Source organism: Tinamus guttatus, unplaced genomic scaffold (assembly GCF_059628265.1).
Source record: "Tinamus guttatus ecotype Peru unplaced genomic scaffold, ASM5962826v1 Tinamus_guttatus_pri_ptg000437l, whole genome shotgun sequence".
Lineage (NCBI taxonomy): Eukaryota > Metazoa > Chordata > Aves > Tinamiformes > Tinamidae > Tinamus > Tinamus guttatus.
The window spans coordinates 223,942-245,724 of record NW_028288971.1 but is presented as its reverse complement, the minus strand read 5'-3'; positions in this window follow the sequence as shown (position 1 = coordinate 245,724).

Below are 21,783 nucleotides of genomic sequence, written 5' to 3'. Positions count from 1 at the left end.
AATAAATTAAAACACCCCCCACACATACATTTTAAAGGCATTTAGAATTTCTGCCTAGATATATATGTTTTCACTCCTTGCTTGGAAACTTAAAGAAAGGACCAATTAATGAAAACCAATTGCTAGAGAAAACATGATTTTCAAATCATGTTTGTTTTTCTATCTTAAAGTAGCTCACTGTTTCTTAACATAGTTTTAATTCATAAGAAAACCTCAGGACAGATTGAATGTAGATAATATGTGGAAAGATATACAATTATTTTGATTTTGACTCCATATTAATGACTGTCCTTCTGCATTCCACATTTTTTTCTTTTTGGCTACTCTAATTGTTTAGTATTTTTATAGTAGGTATTAGTATAATTAGGGGAGGGTATTTTTATGGATGAGATGCCATTGAGCAGCCATTACCAGGGACTATTAGCAAAATATAAATTAAATGCAGGTTTTTGGAATTGTAAAAATTTCCTTCCTTCTTCCAATGTACTACAGTTCTTGCCTTTGCACCTTTTTCCTTCTCAGATACAACAGGAAGGAAAAAGCCAGTGATGCCATGAGGACATCAATTTCTGTGGAATCTGGGACCTCAACAAAAGCAGGAAATACAAACCCAGATTCCTTCCAGTTCCCAGATTTTAAAACTTGAAAGGTTTGTTTGCTTGGGAAAAATAGCAAGACATTTAGATGTTTACCTGATGGGCTCCTGAGTTTCCAGATTATGAGTAGGAAGGGCTCTCAATCCTCTCCAGAGACTGGATGTTTCTGCAGGAAATTAAACCATACAACTCGCCCAACCAACAAGCAGAAATTGAAACCTTTCTCTTAAGTTGCCATAGGATCTCATTGTTTTGTCCCTGATCCATACATCTCCATCCCGTTTAGCCATCTGGGGGAGGACTGAACTACTTCAGCATCTGCCATGGGGAACAGAAGCTAATACTGGGTGTACGTGGTAAATAAGTATGAAGCTCTGTCTTCCCATGATAGACCCTGCTACCCATCCAAATGGAGCTTTTTAAATCTACCTATGGACCATATACCTCAGAAGCCAGCACATGGTAGGAAATGCAGTCTGCTCCCTTGGATGTCAATCCTACCCAGTTATCAGTATCATTCCATACCATCCAATACATTTCAGCTACTTGTGGCCATCCAACCTAGACCAGGCTTAGAGGGAACTTTCTGCCGGGTATGAACCCCATTGGTGGTGCACCCTGGCTCAGGAAGCTGTGTTTCCCCAGCTCTGTGATCCTGTCCCTGGCTCCACTTCTCATGCCTGGCTCTTCTTCATCTTGGGTTTTTCCTTGTAGGATGGACTTCTGTCCCTCCTCTGATGCCTGCCTCTGGATCTGCTACATAGGGCTGGATCCTACCTCACTTTCCTGTCTCCTGAACTTTGGCTTGATGCTGGACTATATATCTTGTCCAGACCTTAAATTTCATCCAATCTTTGATTTTTCTAGTTTCTGCTGCCTGATTTAAGCATTGTAAAGTTATAATTTAAGCATTGTAATTGTAATTTATCAGATGTCTCAGTCTAAATGTAATGTCAGCTTCTGTTGAACTATGTTACAATCATGTTATGTATGTATATACCAAATGTACAGACTTGAAGCAGTTTGTATGAGCTTTCCTTTCTATAAAATATGAGAGTTGAACATTTAGTCAAAGTATCTGTCATATGAATCAGTGCCTATTATGGGATTACTATTTTGAACTCAAAATGGCAGCTTCTCAGAGTAAATAGTGAATTAATTATTCTATCTTTATCCCTAGAAAAAGAAAGTGCAAGTAAAAGACCTTGGATTCCCTACCATAAGTGCCTGTGTTTTTAAAGTTCAAGATCTATATAAGAAACATGAAGCAGTGTGCAAAATGCATCAAATTTTGCCAAAATTTTTCATTTGTCAGTGCGAGAAAGTAAGTCCATGTGTGAGATCTAATTGCTGCCAGAAACTCACTTTATGGAAGTGATCAAAATGATTTTGTCTAATGGATTTGCTTCAACAGGGAAGCAAAATGAGCCAACAAAGAAGCATGCAGAGTATTTTCCAAAATTTAAGGTTAATCAAAACATCATCTTTCAGAAGTCTAATGAATTATAAATAAGAAGTCAATATCTTTTACACACCTGTAAAAGTCACACTTAAGTCACACTTGCACTGCAAGGAAGATAGTATCATAATGGAAGTGGACCTTTTTTTTTTTTTTAATACAAGACATTTTGTTATCCCTATGTAGAAAGACCTATTTAAAGTCAGTGCAATTGTGAAATTTTGTGTCATTTAAATGGTGGTATATTTTACAGTGCCAGAGGGAGCCATGATGGTTTTGGAGGGTTGATTTCAGAGTCAGGTATAGATTTATTCTCTCTGTTTTGAAGACTTCTGTTCCCCGTTCATAATGCTGGCAATTACAGCCCAGCTGAGCTTTGTGACTTCCCACCGTTGATCATTAGGTGGTCCATCAACATCTGCCTGTCCCACCACCCTAAAGCCAATCCAGACGGAGAGGAGTTCCTGTTACCGTTTTCATGTGACGAAGGAGCAGAGCAAAGGCCTCATGTCACATATTATTATTTAAGTGAGACACCTCTTCCAGTCACAGTGGGGCCTAAATTGACTAGTTTTCCCACAAATGGAGAGTTGGCCATGTAATTCAAGAGAGCGAGCAGGGCTTGCATTTATTGCCTACCCTCTGTATGAGTTGGGTAGATTGCTTCAACCTTTCTCTCCTCTCCTGTGATTCTCCTCCATGATCTCTGTTTAGATTGGCAGCTTTTCAGCTCAGTTATCTAATCATATACATAGTCCATGCCTAAAACAGGATGCAATCAGACCTCACAGGGACAGACAGCAGTGCAGTCAGTATTCTAGGACCATAAGCAGGGTGAATCAGGAAATGGAAAGCATCAAGAAGCAAAGTCTTTAAAAGAAGAGAGATGGAATTCAGTGGAATTCCACCAATTTCAGAGATAAATAGTGTCCAAATGCAACTCGTTTGTTTAGTCAACTGAAGGCACACTGCACATTTTGCTCACCATCTTCTGCTTTGAAACGTACAGAACTTTTCCTTACTGTCTTCCTCATATTTTATGTTTTGTATAACCCCCAGTAAATCCAATGAACTTATATCATAGTAAAAATATATCTGTAGTAAATTCTGCTCAGTCTAACAACTCTGTCACTGAACTTGCAAACCCTGCATTTTATGGAGCTCTCTTTCATGCAGATGTTGTCTGGCTTAACTAACCTTACACCGCAAAAACCTCGCTATTAGACATTTGGCCATTTCTGCAATCTAGGATCATATCTGTGTGGCAAAAGATAGACAGCTGAAATAATAAAAATAAAGGTAACACTAGAGAACCCCTGTTTAAAAACAATCTTGCCATGATGTGCAATAAATGGTGAAGGAGATCCAAAGTCACAGCTTTTATAACTGCTTTGATCATCTGTCCTTATTCCCTCCTTCTCCCTGCAGGGACAAGGATGTCTTTTGATTCTGCAGAATCCATACGATGTGAGAAAAGAATTTCAGACCCACCAAAAGAATAGAGAGATACTTTTTTTCCATTGCATAAAAAAAAATGTATAACATTCAGAGAATTAATTTAGTGGAGACAGGTTAAAAGGTCTAAAATTCTTTCCCCGGACCTGCCCTGCATGGCCTGCCCACTTCTGCATCACCATTCATGACTGTGCATTACATTGCAGCATTCCTAGCCAGGCCATGCAGATCATGGAGGTATCTGTTTCTGTTTTGCTCCAAGTCTTCTAAGGTTATATGTCTAGAAATAGCATTTTCTCACTTTAATTTGTTGGATCACCTTCAAGAGGTACTTGAGCAACTTCTATCAAATGAATTATCCACTTTTGCAGGAGTTGTGGGTGTTAATGGTGCTTTAGTCTCAAGATCTCTGCTCCTTGCTGTTCCGAATGGGCTCGGGATTCGGCAATAATCACGCTAGAACGAGATGACTACATCGAGCATTTATTCATGTGAAAGCACATAAAAGAAGCAAAGTATGGATAACTACTCACGAGGGGATACCTGCCGGCGGGATACCGGACCCAAAAATCCTCTCGAGCTGGCAGATCAGAGAGAGAGAGTTGCTGGTTGGCTCCCGTGGAGACAGCGTAGGCCTCAGAGTTAGCAGTTTCTTCTCTCCCCACCTCTCTCTGCACTGTCCTCTCTATATTCAGTGCATCCTGGCAGGCAGGGTCAGTACGACCCAGGAGGCAGGCCGGGGGGTGGACAAACTCTGCCTCTAGTTGTGCAACTCTCCTCCCCTGGGTGCCCAGGCGCGCATGCCAGTCGGGGGTCCCAGCCCTCAATTCGAGGGTCCTGCCTTCCTCCTCTTCTTCCTCATTTCCGGGTGTTTGACCTCCAAAGCTACTTTGGAGGATGTCTGCGGTTAATTTGTCTACAAGCCCAGCCGAGCATCCACCTTCAACAGATTTTCAGAGGGGGCTGCCTGTGAATCGGGCTGTGCAGCTGCATCTGTGCTCCTTATCACTCAGCCTAGGCAGGCAAACATCATCTTTCTCAAGGTCTGGCCCCTGCTTCCCACAGGAGATTTTTATGACTCTACAGATCATAGAAATTTCCATCTCCAATACACTTGCACATAGCAATTTTGTCTCCTGATGGCTCAAATGCCTTTTGTTTAGTCCAACTTAATAGGATCAGCTCAGAAATATCTAAGAGAAATGTAATGGCTTGAGATATACAGAAGGGAAGACTAAGCAACCAAATAATCCTGTTTGGATATAAGGTCTCCAAAGCTAACTGAACAAAACAGATAACTTGATTTCTATCAGTATGAAAAGCTCTGTCTTTTTACCTGTGAAAAAATCTGTTCTTTCCTGGCATAACAATCCCTTTTCAGCATGGCTTGAATTTTGTTGGCACTAATCAAGCTTTTATTTGAACACAAATAAGTTTAGAGATATTGCAATGTCTTATTTCAGGATGGATCTTTATGATTAGAACAATAAATTATCCCAAGCATCCTCACACACTGCAAGTTTATCATGTCTGTTTAACATGTCTGAAGAGATTTCAAAGTGCAGATATTTTGCAGCTTTTCTTTTCATCTCAAAGAGAAACAATTACAAAACTTGTGTTCCCACCACCCAATTACTTCTGCTTTGCTTTGCCACTGTGATAGCACGGGCTGGAGAAGCTTTAGCTGAAAAAATTGAGCCGATTTTTCACCAAGCACTTAGAAACTTGATGGCAAAGACCAGGATATTCCTGAGCTAACAGAGAGATGACTTAAACCTAAGCATGAGGCTCACAGGGAGAAGGAAAGCAGGATAAAAACAATCAATCTGACTCCTCAAGGCTTGTAGCCAACCTTGGTGCTACACTTTTAAGGGAGAGAAAATCAGTGCATCCTCTTCCACTCCCACTTGAACTTGAACCATGTTTCTTCAGACCATGTGGCATAGCTCTTTCAGACTCTGATACAGCACTGCCAGCCCTTGCTTGGACATAGCTACTTAAAAGGGCACTTCTTAACAATCTGTATGCACTGAAGATGGTTTAGCACCTTTCAGAGAAGCCAATAACCATGGACGCTTGCAAAATGTTGAACACTTTTTCCTCCCTGACCTCTAGAAATGGGAGAATCTTTAACTAAATCCTCATAATCCTCTCCCACCCTGGAGGAGTTTCCCATCACTCTGGTTCAGCTCCAAATAGTGGAAAACTTTGTTATTGCAACAGTCCAAATAATGTCTAGAGTTCCTGGCTGAGATCAAGGCTCCATTGTGCTAGCGATGGCATAAACACATACTTACAGACAGTCCCTGCCCTAAAGGGCTTATAGTCTAAATAGAAGGGACAGATAAAGGGTGAGAGAGAAAATAAATGTGGAGTGACTTGAGCAGCTGCAGAGACAGCTGCTCTCGGAGGGAGCCAGGAATGGCACCCTTTTTGGTGCGGCTCCCTTTGCTGATGTTTTAATCACCGCATCTCCAAAGCACCTGACCAGGGAAAGCTTTGGGTATAGAGAAGTTAAAATACAAGCGGTTACTTGGCAACTAGGCAGCCTTGAATTGCATCTGCTGCTGCTGCTGGGGACGGAGCCGATGACATTTTGGGGGGAGAGGAAGAACTGGTGTGGGCAAGGCATGTCTCCTGAAGTCACGCGTCATTCATTTGCTTTAAACATGGAGAGGTCAGACCATATAGAACTTCCCACCAAATGAACATCAACAACGATTAGAAGTTTCTCTGATCCTGTGTATCAAATCATGTTGACTGAAAAGTGAAAGGAAACAGAGGGGACTATGTAAGTGAGAAGCTCTCACTGCCAGAGACATATACAGCTTTACTAAATGTAGTATTTCCTTGACAGTCTAATGTCTCTGTTAAGAGCTAGTGAAAGTGGTCTGGGAGTCTGGAGACTGCCCCTCTTGAATAGCCAGGTAATGATCCATTTTGTTCAATTTGAGGTATTTGTGCTTCCCATGCAGTTTCATAAACAGCAGTTAAATCTTGCTCTTCTTCTTTAGTCTGATACATTTGATGAGGTTTCCTACTTATTAATACATTACGTGTCTGTGTAAATAGCCTCTTACTTTCTTTGCCTACCATGGAGTGACAGCCTAGAACTGAACACAGCTTTGCTGCATTTCTCCCCCCAGCTCTCTTTGAGATGGAAATGAGTGACCCAGTCATTTTTTTTTTTTCCATAGGCAGCAAGGTTTTTCTGTTTGTGTGCCCTGCCTGGATTCTCCATCCCAAGCATCACCAGCAAACCTGGTGAGTTTGCAGCTTTAGCACATGTCACTTTATTGCCGGTGACACAGGAGGAACACCTTCCACACACAGAAGCACTTACTTGCCAACAGGTATGCAGCTCATTGAGAGAGAGTGGGGATCCCTGGAATGGGGATCTCACCGCAGACAACAGGCAGCTTCACACCACCTGTTATAGCCTATTTGGTGCATCCATTTGAGGCGTGAGTCATAGATGGTTTCCCCACATTGGCCAAATAGATGCTTCCAAGGGGTGACTCAGAAAACCTAAGCTGGATGCAGAAAACTGTGAGTTTCTCCTATTCCCGAGTAGGCAGAAGGCAAGACAATCACCTTTGGCCTGATAGACTGCTCTCCTTCAGCTCCCTCCACTGCCAACTGGACAAAAAATGCTCCAGCACACAAGGCGATTTGGAGCATCCAAGCCAAGCACTCCTTCCTCTGGATTGAAATCATTCCTGGTAACTGACAATGGATTGGGGAGCTCGAGGATATTGGAAGTTCATTAGGTTGAAATAACCTTCTGTAACGAGCCCATAGCTATCAGGAAAAGCAGTATGCAGCTGCTTAACTTTATCAGGTTGCCCAATAAATGTATTAATAGACATAAACTAGACAAAAATATTTTGGGGGGTGGGAGGTGGAAGAAAAGAGCAATCAGCCCCTGGGAGAGAAAGGATTGGGAAGGCTGCACCTATAGCACCTACACGCCATGAGGAGCTCGGGTCGCAGGCAAAGTACCCCAGTCAGTTCAGCTATCCCATCCCAGCTGTATTTTCTTCTAGTCATCACACTGGGCTGACAGCATCTCACCCATTACCTATGAACCTGGGTCTAGTGGTGCTTGCAGAGTACTCAGAGGCTGGCAGATGTTCATGATGGAGTGAAGTCTTGTGGGAATGTCACTATGTGGTCCTGGCCACACGCATCCCTCCCTCTGTCCCTCTCCTGCCCCAGCGGATCCTGCTCTGCCAGGACCTTCTAGGGTGTTGTGTTGATGGGCTACTTCTTTCTAGGGGGTGCTGGGACTGGCAATACGAGGCTCCCGTTCTCAGATAATTGAAAGGAATTTTGGATTATGTGCAGGGATGTCAGTGGCGCATGGCGCTTGGACGCCTGCCAGCCGTGGCTGGATCCAATGGCAGTGCCGCAATTTCTCCTTTTTTGGCGCTCTACTTGTGAACTTTCTGCTCCCTTCTGGGAGTAATTTCTCGAGATAATACACCACTGCTCTGGCTTCTCTCTGATGGCCTAGATTTATATCGCCGGCAAGGTGTGAGAGGGGAAGGGGTGTGGGATATGGTGGGAGGATGAAAGCAGAGAGGGAAATTATTTTTCGGTTAGAGTTTTATTATTGCAGTCCCACTCTGCAACAGTGACTGTCTCCAGGCTTTGCACAAAAGAAAAAAAAATGCTGTCATTCCCATCTCTGGAAGGCTCTTTGCTCCCTACAGTGAAAGGTTGAAAGCATATGTATTTTTTCAGCCTCTCTTTAGTCCAGCCCCAGTGAATATGCAGTGTGAAGAGCGCACTGCATTTCTCTCTGACCTTTTCACCATCTCTTGCATCTACTAACTGCAAAAAGTGGGAGATGTCCTCAGCCTCCTCTCCCACAGAGCAAATGATACTGGTGGCTTGATTTACTTTTATCTCTATCGGTCCCAACTTGCCTCGTATCTTTCCAAATGTCACATTTATCTAAAATGTTCACTGCTGCGGCTACATTGAGGAAAAAGAAAACAACCACCCCCAAAATCCCAGCCACTGGTTTTCAGGGAGAAATATTTAAAACTTCCAGATGATGTGCTCAGAAAATTAATAATGCCATAATTAACTGAGACAAAAAATTCTCTCTCTGGACATGCTAAACAGCTGAATGCTCTCTTTCCCCAGTGACTTCAGTCTGTTGAAGGTATTTCTATAACATCAAGTTTGCAATATCTGGGTCTTTCAATCATCTCTCATTGTGCTACCCAAAGGTGGGACTGTGCTGCCAGCCACATTTTACAGTGGGGGAACTGAGGCACTGGCTATATCTGGATGGGGTTCACCTCTTCCATCTCGGATAGTCCCTATCTATCTGCTCAGAGTCGCAATACAGGCATCTTCTCTGGGTAGTTCATCCCATCCTAACACGAGCATCAAAGATAGGCACCATGGGTTACCATTTGAATATTGTTGAATGTGGATCCCTACTGCTTATAAAGAGAGCTTAATGATATATTTATTACAGAATTAAGTTTCTAATACCTGCACAGCTAAAATCAGCTGGGATGAATGGTGCTTCTTGAGACTTAGCAAGGTCAGAGCAGAGTCATGAGATGAACCCTAGAAATGACTCATGAATGATATGCAGACCACATAGGTTGTGCTGGTCCCTGAAATGTGCAGGTGGTGCTGGGGGGCAAGGCAGCTCTCCAAATTGGTCCTGGGCTGCCTTGCAGCTCAGTGTCCTCACAGCTGCCTTGGGAGCACCAAGGCAGCCCTGTGGGGCAGTGGAGAAGAGGTCTTTTCTCACTGGCCTCCACTCAGAAGCATTTCAGTTCTTCAGGTTTGAGCAATCACTGATAATTCTGCCTGTGTTCAGCTAGCAACACATTCCTTATCATGTTGGTTTACCAAATCGACAGTGCCAAGCACTCAGTTCTGGGGTCATGACTCTGCTTCTCCCTCTCCAAGGAGAACATGTCAGGAGACTCATCTGAACAACAGGCAATTTGTCTTGTTTATGCTTATCTTTTGTTGGTTGCATCTGCAGGAGACTCAAACTTTGCCTCACTATGAGCTTTCTAAAATCACATCTGGGGACCTCAGATAGCCTGAATCCAGGCACTGAGGTTGACGGAAAAAAAAAGCTCATATAGGAGGAGAAGTAAAATCAAATAGTGACTGTGAGTGACTTATGAGGACCACAGGAAAGTATCCCGAAGGTCAGGACTGTAAATTGTCGGCCCAACTCCTTCTTGATGCTTTGCCTATTTCAGCACAAAACTGCCTGCTCTGCCTGTAATGATACACCCTAATTAAATGCTACTAAGAATCAGATAAGCCTCACATTCAAAGCAGAAATGAAGTTGACCACTTGGTGCTCCCTCAGTCTGGGCACCTGGGAAGAGGCTGTGATTGAAATGACCTTGCACGCAATCAGTTGCAGAACTCAAACTCCTCCACAGCTGGGATTGGTCTAGGATGATGAGAAGACTTTCGCTCCCTCTCAGAAATCAGAGCGACAAAGACATGCCGACTGGTCGAGGAAATTATATTTTATTCAACTTATCAGCATGTGAAAGATAACAGAAATGAGCTGCAGAAACTAGACTGCAATCTCTTTGTCAGTGGCAATTGCAGAGGGGGAGAAGCATGATGGGGGGCCAGGTACCTTGGGTGGCACCGTGGTCCCCATGCTAGAGCAGAGAGCAGTTCGGATGATGCATCGGCTCTGGAGGTCACATGGCTGGGGGAAAATACTGCTCACAAGGGCCGGATTAGGCAAATGGCCTCGTGTGTGTGCCTCGCTTTCAGTGTTGTGATTGTTCCGCTCAACTGGTCGGGATGGGGTCAGGAGTCAGGCAGCCAGGGGTAGCAGCCACCGCACGTCACCCGCTCTTGTCGTGGGCTGAGAAGCTCCTGAATGCTTCAGCCAAGCACCCGCGTCAGGAGGTGTTTGCACCTCAAATTCATCTTTGAGTGCTGCGCACTACATTTTTGCTCCTTTGAGATGTCATTAACATCACTGTCCTGCAGCAGAGAAGCAATGTGGAGGCGGGTGGCAAAAACTGGGACCATGCTCAGTGCCCTAGTGTTGGAGACCTGTCTCCGCTACCCATAAAGAGCCCCATGGTTTCTGTCAGCAGAACTCCCCACTTTTGCCAACCTATCTCTCCATTGGCATTTTGATGCTCATCTTGGTGCACAAATGAGGGCAAAAGGAGAGCAAAGCCATGAAGCCACCCCAAATTTCTCAATGCAAAGGTGCCTTTGCCAACCAGGGGAATGCATCTTCCCCTTCCTTCCTGGTGTGTGTAAGGGGAGACCACACACCTGAAGTGGTAAAACCAAAAAGTCAGGCTCAAGTTTAGTGTGGTCAGAGACAAAATATTTACTGGCTCAGTAGTAAACTTTGTACTGGCGAGTAATACTATTAAAAAGTGTTTTTGATGTATGCAATACTTATTGGTATATGCATTAAAACATGTGGTGGAATCTGGGGGCATAATAAAACTGCTGCTTTGGTTAAACCCAGAAGAAGAGCATCTGGTGGCTATGCTGGGGGAGAGGAAGGGAGCAGGGCAAGAGCACTGGCTTTAACCACTTAGGTGCCGAGTTCTGCTGCAGGCTGGCCGCAAAAAGGACATTTTTTTTCCCATGATTTTACAAGTCCTCGAGGCTAATGGTGTTTCCAGACAGTGCAGTTTTCCTCCACTGCCCTGCAGACAAGACATGCCCCACCTGCAGAAGAGCATTTTCAGTGATGTTTTATCACCAGACCTAATTTGGTTTAACAAGCCTGGCCCAGATATTTCAAGTGCTTATAGATTAGGAAGTGCTTGTGATTTCATGGGCAATGTTCATAAAATTAAATGCATTGTACAGATTATAAACAGGAAAAGATCAGCATCATTTTATTTACTCTAGTCTAGATTTGATTCCAGTCCAGCTCCCTGTGCTAAGGAAGATGGAGGCTGTATCCTTTCTGCAGTTTATTCAGGATACTGTTGATGTTCACGTCCCTCTTGTTCAACTTTAAGCACCCTTTAAAAATATTTCCCCCGCCCATGGCACTTTGATACTTGAGCCACACAATGTTATGTTTTCTAAAAGGTGTATTCACATACATTTATGGACTGTTTTTCCCACCCATCCACATGCAAAGGATGTTCCAAATTATTTATAAGTATGAAGGGCAAAAAGCTACACTCTGGCTATACAGCTTAAGAGAAAAGGATTAAATGTTTTCCTTTTCTGTATGTATATATGTATATATGGCTTTGGAGTATTTAACATTTATAAACAAGTTCAAAATTGTCCTAGAGAAAGGCCACAGTGAAAGGTGGGTGAAAAGTCAAAATTTTCTTGCTCTCTCCACAAGCCAGCCCCTCTTAGGAGATAAATCTTAAGAGATAGCAACTGTGTTCCTGCACTTAATTTATGGGGAGATGCTATTGCTAAGGAAGTAATGAGGCAGAAGTGATATGTGACATTTTAACTCCTTAAGCTGTTTGAGGAGTTTAGCCATCCTGGGGGCCAATGGATGCCTAGCTTCAGTTCAGTCACCATGAATAGGGACTTTATTGGTCTAGAAAATCGTTCTCCAGCTGCCTGGTAACTCCAGGCACTCCAGGTTAAGCTGAACACAGCATGCTGCCTTCCCATAGCAGGAGCCATAGCTAGCACTGTATAGGATGGGAGATGAAGTAGCCTTCAGGTTCTTTATATTTAACATCAAAAGCAGGGCAAAACAAATGCAATTACAGCACAATAATTAAATTTGTAGCTCTTGTAAATGTCCTGAGCTACGTAGCAGAAAATCCACAGATACAGATGAGCTAAAAACAGCTTCAGAATGAGCTGTAAGGGAAAGTTGCAATTTCTTCCTAATTTATGGGGAAGGAGATAGCAGACAGTATATAAACCTCCCAAAATATTTACTTTTTGTTTAAGCTGTGGAATAAAAATAACTTCCCATTCATCATGTGAATGACTGTACAGTATGAGACCAACCAGGAAGCTGCTCTCAGGCTTGAGCTATGTGTTATTTTCAAGTTCAGAGGCAGGGAAAGGATAAGATGACTCTGGGGATCCAGGAAATTTCTTATCCCTTGAAATCAGTGCTGTACTTCGGACTAATGGTCAATGACCACTGCTCATAAAGAGCTCTCACAAGGCTGCTCTTCATTTCTCTTGACTAACAGTCATCCAACCTAAGAAAAGTGATAGGCAGTTGGAAAATAACTTTATTCCCTCATAGAAACCTGTGCTTCTTAATTAGTATTTCCTCTGGTGCTAAGGATGGTGGAACTCTCTCTTTTGTTCTCAGGATGAAAAGGGACCAAAGGAATAAACCCATGCAGCCTTTTCAGGTTTCTCCAGAATGAGTCTTCTGGTCACAACTAGCACTTGAGATTGCAAAACTAGCACACGTTACACATACTCTCACCTCTCATCTTGGGAAAACATCTCACAGCCTTTTTATGGGGCTTTCAGTCTCACTAGCACATGTAGATAAAAGAGCCCAGGAAGCTGGGAATGAGCTGAGCTGCTTCCTAATCAGCAACATACACTCGACAGGTAGAAAGTTAACAATAAATACATGCAAGACTGCAAACAAACAAGTTTTCTGCAGTTCTGGATGAGTTTCCTCTTCTCTGGGTCTATCTTTGAGGACTGTGGGATTTCCCTAAGGGGTTTTATGCATCGCCCATATTTTTTTGTGCCTTAGCTCTACCTGTTTTAATGTAACAAATGCTTCCCCACTCTCTGCTGTGCAGTGGCAATTGTTTTAATTTAAAGACTAGGCTTTAGTCACTTTGCTCTTATTGAGCAATGCTGCAGTTTCAGGAGGCTCCTTGCAATGGAAGATGGAATGTAAGTGTAGATGAATAACTGTACCAGAACGTGTGCCTGAAGCTGCTGGACTGAAAATGCATCTTTTGCTAGCTATAAATAAATAAATAAGGACTCATGAACAGAACTCACCTGTGGTATATTTTCATTCATTTTTGCCAAATCTTGCAGTGGGAAGAACTGGACCCTGAAGTCTTCCTTACGTAAGATACAACATACAGCAAGACCGCAGAGTTTATCAGTGGGACTGCTCACTCGAGCTGATGTTATGGCTCTGAAGACAAGGTCGTAGCATGATGAGATAAGTTGATACATTATACCATCTTTAGAAGAGGCTGAAGATATTTTGTATAACACCCTCTGCAAGTGAGAAAGTATTTTCCATTTGATTAGGTTGCATCATCTCAGTTCTCCGAAGATTAAGGTTTACTACTCATTAATGCCACTTGTCAAGGACACGTTTTATTGCCTTTGTGCTACTGTATGCCAGTCAGAAATAAATCTCTGCAGAGCGTCTATCTCACTCTTCAGCCACACGTAGCCTCATTTATATTCAACAAACTTTCCATGCCTCCTCTCTCCCTCTCCTCCTGCCCCCTCTTCCTCCGGCGAGGGCATTTCAATGAATCCGCGCGGGCACAATTTGGGACTGAAACTAAGATCTCTATTCAGAGGCTGAACAAATTTTCACAAGTGGCCTCAGACATAGGGCTAAGCTCCTCGTCTTCCTCGGCCTCTTTGTCTGCAGGTTTTTGGGGCCAGACTGCCAAGTTCAAGCAAGGTTCCGATCCCTCCTCTTTTCACAGGCCTCCTGATTAGTGGCTTTCTTTTTCCAGGACTATAGATACAATTATTAGAAATTCCTTTTTTTGTGATCACATGGAATGAAGGTATGAATGGGGATGCTAAGATGAAGAAAATGAGAAGCTTAATATAACTTCAGCTTCTGTAGTTAATTAGATTTGGATGGCTTCAGAGGAGCAACTGTTTTTTTTTTTTTAACTGAAGTTACATAAAGGGGTATTCAAGGTATTTTGGGTGGGGAGGGGAGATGGTATAAAATAAAGAAGCTGTGAGATGGATTTTGGAAATACACCCTCTGCCTCTGCTTTCCCTTTGGGGGAAACTGTTGTGGGATGAGTAAGAAGAGAAAAGGAAAAATGACACATCATCAAAGGAGATAACAGAGGCAGTGGTGCTACTGCTAATACTTCATGTCTGCGGCACAGTAAGCTGGGTGTATAGTCAAATGGGAGGATTTCTTGTTTTGGAGAGTGAGAATATGAAATGCAAAAATCTGAAATGAGTTCCTTTGCATATTAAGACACTGGGCTTTGAAAGGACAGTGCCAAGATAAAGATCACATTCAACATTTAAAGCATTTTGTAACAATAAAGAAAAAAAAATCTCTTCTTATCTCTCAGAAAACTTGGAGTTGTTGAAACAGAGCATGGATTTTGAAATCTGGGTGATGCTGCAGCAGGACCACTCTTTGTTTATTCTTCACCCCACTTGGTGAAGGAAATGAGACTGGCCGCACCACACATGCTGCAGCTGCCTCTTCAATCCCCTGTGCAGGCTATCCTATTGTCCCACACTGGTGATGTCATCTAAAGATTCTTGATCTGTACTTTGGAATATTAATCAAGGAAGATATTATCTGAGGTAACTGTAAGACCAGACTTACTGAATAACTTCTGTAACTCTGCATATTTGTGGCACAGCTTGTAGACTACTGGCTTTCAAATATTTTGAAATTCTTTTGAATAAATTAAAATAAGACAGGGAATAATTGTTTGGTAGTTTTATTATGAACTAAAACACTAAGTTTTGAGTCAATACAGATGTCCTGTTCAATGCAACTTCATGTTCTTAACAATAATTAAATCGGAATCAATGAGGCCTGACCCATCTCACCAAATGCAGCCTTGCAGAAGATGAACATTTAGTCTAACCTAGTCCCTCTGAAGACATCTCTGGAAGGTGATGCATTTGACCCATCAATCTTGGTATATAATGTGCTCCTAGAGCTTATTTTTGCAGCTTTAGAAACTCATCAAGTCAGTAATTCTATAATACTCTCAGAAAATAAGTTATTTCATGAACAGTGCTGCTAGTGGAGCCTGTTGCTTGATTAACATTGGGGATTTATTCTTCTAACCAGCTCTTTTCTCCTTTCCCTCATCCCACATCATCCTGTAGGATGGAAAGCCCTGTTGCCTTTGATGCCTCTGGCCTTTCCCACTCCACAGCTATGACCTGGGAAATAGAATTGTATGTGGTGACTAGTGATGCAGGGAATGGCCAACCAATCTGTACCTTCTGGTTTGATTTAGATCACTTTCATACCATTCAGTTGCCAAATCAGCAACTCAATATATTCAGGAAATTAAAGAAGAGGTATAGACTCATCTTCAAATCTGACTGAAATAGGCCAAAAGTTCCCAAACTTACTAAATGGAGAACACAGATGGAAAAATGATAGCATGATCACAGAAGCCTTGTTTTTTTCAGAAACTCGATGAAGGGCAGAACAGACCCTTTAAATAAAGTTAAATCATAGTTTTTTTTTTTTTATCATAGACTTGCTATCGTTTTCTTCCTCTCTACCATGAAAATTGAGAAACTGGTAATTCAATTGCACAGGCTAGATAAAAAGGAATGATAGTGAAGAATTTTAATTGGATGGAAAAGATCTTGAATGCATGTTCACGATATACATGCTTCAAAAGCCCTGGCACTACAAGCACACAGGCAGAGGTCAATATAGAAAGGGATGTTAAACATAGAAACAGAGAAGCACAGCTCTGGTTTTCAATCAGTAGATGCCAGTGAGAGCTGCTGGACGTCAGTGCAACTGATTACTGTGAGAGATAGCAAATAGTGACCCTGACATTTATAATGTGGTCAAAACAAAATTGCTCATCTCTTTTGTCAGCTTTATTTAAAGTGTTTGGGACTTGGTCCTGAATGGTCCTTACTATATTCTTTTTTAATCTCTTTAAGTTGCCACAGCAGAGTAAGAAGCAATACTCTGCTCTTTTGTTTACAACATGGCCACACAGAATCTTGGTGACACTTCGCATTAGAAAAAATAAAAATTAAATCAAATTAACATAAGTTATTTGTCTTGAAATAATATTTGAACTTTTTGATGGACCGGGTTCTAGCCACTTGGGCTCTGCTAAGGTAATCAAAACTCTTTTGCAGGCAGAGACTCAAAAGGACAGAGTCAGAGCATTCCCTAAAACATTTTGATAAACTTTAGCTTGGGGTATCTTCAAACTCATGGGACAGAGACTTCTGAATTACAGTGTAAACCTAATGGCAGAAATCCCATGTTTTCAAAGAGGTCCGGATTTCATTCATAATAATGAAGTAATCTATCAAGTCTCCTTGTCCAACCCCTGTAAATACAGGAACATGCCACCTGGTTTGTCCTTCCTCAGTGTGGGCTGAAGTATGTGGGTTTAATCTCTTTCTTTTCAGAAAACAGCCCAGCATCTGACAAAATTTTGGAGTTAGGATATATACTATGAATTAAATTCCCGTGCTGCTGGGCTCTGTTCATGGAGAAACTATTTACTTTTTAAATGATGCACTTTCTCAGGCCTGTCACTGTAAAGCAGACCCACATCTAATTCTATAGCTTCTCTTAATGGACCTGAAGAAGTTTTATTGGAAGGGTTGCAGGAAAACAGAAACAGCCACACCAGATTTGATGGTCCATCTAGTGGAGTTGTTGATGCTAGACGTTCCAAGGAAAAGATATAAACATGCCCATAACGGATACGATAAAGATCCTGCCCACAGCAGAAATGTCTTCCTAATTCATCTCTCTGCAATGCAGCTAGATACTGCAATTCTGCTCCTCATACCAGGACACAGAGCCTCCTCCTGTCCCCCCCTTTCAAATGTCCTTACGGGCAAGAGATGATGATCCTTGTGCAGACTGAGACTTTTTAAAGAGAGAGTAAAGAGAGTAAAGAGAGGCTGGAAACACTAGAGGCCCTGAAGAGAGCCTCAGATCTATCTATAAATATCTATCTCGGATATTTATAGCCAGGAAGAGGTGGCTTTTTGTGAATCCAGGGGTCTGGGCCTTGCACAAATCAACCTCAAGCTCTGGTTGTTGGTGCCACAAAACTATTGCTATATTGCACTTAGCTTCATTCTTTGCAATTAGGGCGAGTTAAAGCCACATGCTGTGCTGATTTTTGCATGGTAAGGGTGAACTCTGAATATATGGGTAGTAGATGGACATTTAGCAGTTTTATGAGAAAAGCCTTGCTGCTGATTCCTTGTTTTCCTTCAAAGAAAAAAAAAAAAAGTATTTAATCTGTAAATGAATATAATTTAAGACAGCATTTCTGGGGAAGGGAGGAGAAGGGAAGGCAAGGCCAGTGCCATTGCTGTAGCAATGTGCCATGTTGGATGTGAACTGGCAAACACCATCCCCACTCTCGTAATATGATCAATCCATAACCCACATGACCCATCTGAGCATACTAAAGAGCTGACTGCATTGCTATTTTGGAAATGGCTTTATGCTTCTCAACTGGCTTAAAGGTCAAACATCTGACCTCCTCAAGTAATTGGTACTGCTAAAAGATTCCTGAAGACTGTTTTTTTTTTTTTTCCTGTGTAAATTAAAATGTCAATAGGGAAAAGGGAGATAAAATAATTAAAATGAACACATTTAGCACTTCTGGTTTCACCTTCATCGTTTTACCTTTAGCTCTAATAAAAAAGATGACGTAAATACACAAAACTTTAGGTAATTTTCAGAAATCCATGCATATACAGGAAGCTCCAAATCTATTCTACAGAGGCTGGAGATTAAAAAATAGTTATATCTCTATCTGTATCTCTGTTTATCTTATCTAAATTAAAGCCTCTAAAGCCTTTTCTCTGATTATTCTTTGTAATATTTTCTATGTCAGTTTTTATATAGACATTATTTCCAAGTAAAACTTAATCTTGCTGTAATCATTTTAAACTAATCTTACTGTCCATTAGCAGAGTTGTAAAGAGACATGTTGATATCTGTACCTTTTTTGGTTGTACACTTCTTTCTCCAACCTAGAGGTCATTCCAGCTCACTCTTTTCCTTTCCAGTTGCCAACTACAGGCACTAATGCCACCAGCTCTGAAGATCCTTAGTCGCTCTTTTTGGAAATCAGCTGTAAGTGTTACTCAGATCCATATGAATCTGTTAAATTCCTTTCCTGTCCTGCCTTTTATATGGATCTACTAGTAACTGCTATTAAAATACACACTCTCCTTATCTTGACGGAATCAGGCACAGTCTGTCTGAAAACAACCTGGATTATAATACAGCAATAACAGATAGCAGCAAGTCAAAGAACATTATAGATGTGTGACGGATATGCTCCTTCCCCAGCTCATCCTGACTTCTCACACGTAGCCCTGTTCAGGTGTTAACTACCACATTATCTGATCCTGGTAGTTGCCTCCCTGTTTTCTTCCCCCACCCAGACATTAACCATCAATAACAGTCCTGATGGCCCTATCCTGATGGGGAGATAAGGCTAACTGTGAGTACAGCAGCCAACAGTCATTTCTGAATTGAAAGAATGACTATCAGTCAATCATCTTATCCCATAAATACGGAGACAGCCCAAGAGCCCATTGAGCTCTCCTTGCATGGCAGCGGGCTGCACGCTGGGATCTCCCCTTGAGCAGGGACACCTCTCAAGGATACTCCTCGAGGTTAAGAGATCCTTCCCACTACAGATTCGTGGTAAGTGACTATAGCGCGCCTTTCTCTTTCTGAATTTGTAAACCTTACTTTGTAACTGTGCACAAATCCCTTAGACATAAACCGTTGACCAGGTCTGGGACTAGGACTGGATCCAGCCGCACCCAGACTCCTCTCAGAAGGAGTTTGGAAAGCAAGGGGGTCCAGTCTGAACCTCGTGACCCAACGGGAGGGTGTCCTTGATAATTCTGTGTGTATCTTGAACCTCCATGCAGTAACTAATAAGTGACCTTGCCATAGAATCTCGTGAAACCATTGTCATTACCAATAAAACCTATTCCTATTTCTTTCCCACGAGTGAAGTGCATTGTGTCACTCACCCCCCACCACCACTCGTTCCGTGACAAGATGTCATTTGCCAAAGGAATTTTCTTACAGTTTGTGGACACTGAATTATTGTAATAGGATTTGGGGCTCTTTTTTTTAGTTCTGTTGTCTTCATTATAGTGGCCAAGTCTTTCATAGGCTGTAATTCTTGTATTCTTTGTAGCTGTTCCTAGAAGTTTCCTTAAGGACCTGACCCATCCATATAATAGACATATGGATGAGATAATTAATGTCACAGATCTTAATATATTGATAATGGACTGATCTGAGCTAGTCACCATCAAGTCCCTTTTGGAGACAATGGAGAGGAAATTGCCACCAAATGGCGATTCACTTGACCTAGCTCAGATATCTTAGCCTAAAAGGAATTTATCTTTAAAATGCCCATTTCCTTTCACTGATTATGAAAGAAATCTAGACAACTAGTTCACAGATAGAAACACTAAAGACAGCTATCACTTTGGGAGAATAAACCTATCCAAAAGACAGTTAGTGATCACCAGGAAATTATTTAGAAGGCACTAGAGACAGGAGGACACAGCAGAGGCAACTATACATACTTACAGAGAGATGGTTCTGAGTCATTTGATTAGTCACAGAGACAGTAAAAATCACAGTACCACAAATCACAAAATTAGTAAACACAGTGACTTTTTGCAGACATCACAGTAGTAGAAAATTTTTAGGAGAGAATGGTGGAGGGAAACAAAACAGCTTCTGAGGATGTTTACAGGGAATGTCTTCCATGCACTGGGAGAGCATGAGAAAAAAAATATCTTGTCTGTGAAATGTAATAAAAAATGCCATAACTGCTAGCACCGCCAGAGTGAAGGCGTGGGGAATGATCATACTGATAATATATGAAGAAACATTGAGTATTGTGGAGGTATACCATAAAGATTCTTAGAAAGAAGCTGGTCCTGAAGCAACAGAAAAGGAAAGACTTTTGGAAGGATATACAAAAGGAAGTGGTGTTGTCAAAATAATGGGCAAATAAAATGGTCTCTGCTGGAGTCTAGGAAAAAGTACCGTGAAAAGCAAATGATTGTTTTTCCTCAGCTACTGGATTCTTGCATGACTTTACAGTATTTATCTGTCTCACTTTGTTAACCAATTACATTTGCATATATTTTAAGTAGCAAGCTCTGTTCTCAAGTTACACCAATAGTGATGGACTCATAAATGTGTTTTTATGCAAAAAAAATCCATTGAAAAGCCATAGATTTTTTAGCCAAGACACTGGAGTCTTCCCCCATGGAACCCTGTCAATCCCTCTCCATCTTTGAGGAAACATCTGTGGGAAAGGAGACTATCTGGATCTTTGAAGATCAGTCAGTTGTTCATACTCTTGCTGATATCATCTTGTTGGTAATCAACAGCTAAAGAAGCTGACTGCCACACCTAGCATCTAGCTGAAATCTTTGCTGCATTTCTAGCCCACCATTATTTACTTTAAGCACCAGGTCATGAAGCAAAAATACTGATCTTTTTTCCTTCATAGGAGTCTTTTATGTATTTTGGGATTGTTATGCCTTTGGTCTTCTTTTCTATAAACCAAACAAGCCAAAATTTTCAATACTCCTTTGTAGATCATGCTTTCAAGACCTCTAATCATTCTTCCTCATCTCCTCTGAACTGTCTTCAATTAGGCCACATCTCTCTTGATGTTTACTGAACAAAGTCATCTGGATCTGCTGAATTTGAAGTAAACACCATAAAACAGTAGTGCAAAGCTGCGCTTGAGCATAGGAGGCAAAAGCTGTGGTTGAAAACAAGACAATTATGTTAATGACTTCTTATCCTCAATCTATGTGTGTTCTTGGGAGTTGTCAGCTGAGTCCTAAGGAATGCTGAGCCACTGGTATTTATCATCTTTATTCAAATTAAACCACATAAATAAAAAGTGCCAACAGACAAAAGCCTTTGAAGATACTAAATCTCTAATGCGTATTACTTTTCAGTGCTCTTCTTTATTTTCACTTAAATATGAATGAGATTTTGAAGAGGAGATAAGGCTGGGGGCACACCTGAACTTGCACCTGGGAAGTACTGGGTTCTGGGCATCTAAAGCTGGGGACCTCAACCATGAGAAGAAGTGGCTTTGCCTCACTGCTCTACTCTGTGAGCAACTTGACTTCTGCACTCATTGACAACGAATATATACCACAGCTGAGAAGTCTCACGGTAAGTCAGTTACATAGTGGGAAGAGTAAATAGGTTTTCTACATAAACTCTACTTTTCTGGAGCTCAAATCTCAAACATGTCTCCAGCTTTTTGGGCTGCCCCCCAACTTTCTTTAGATAACAACTGGTGCTTCTGTGCTCCCTTTTCATACCTC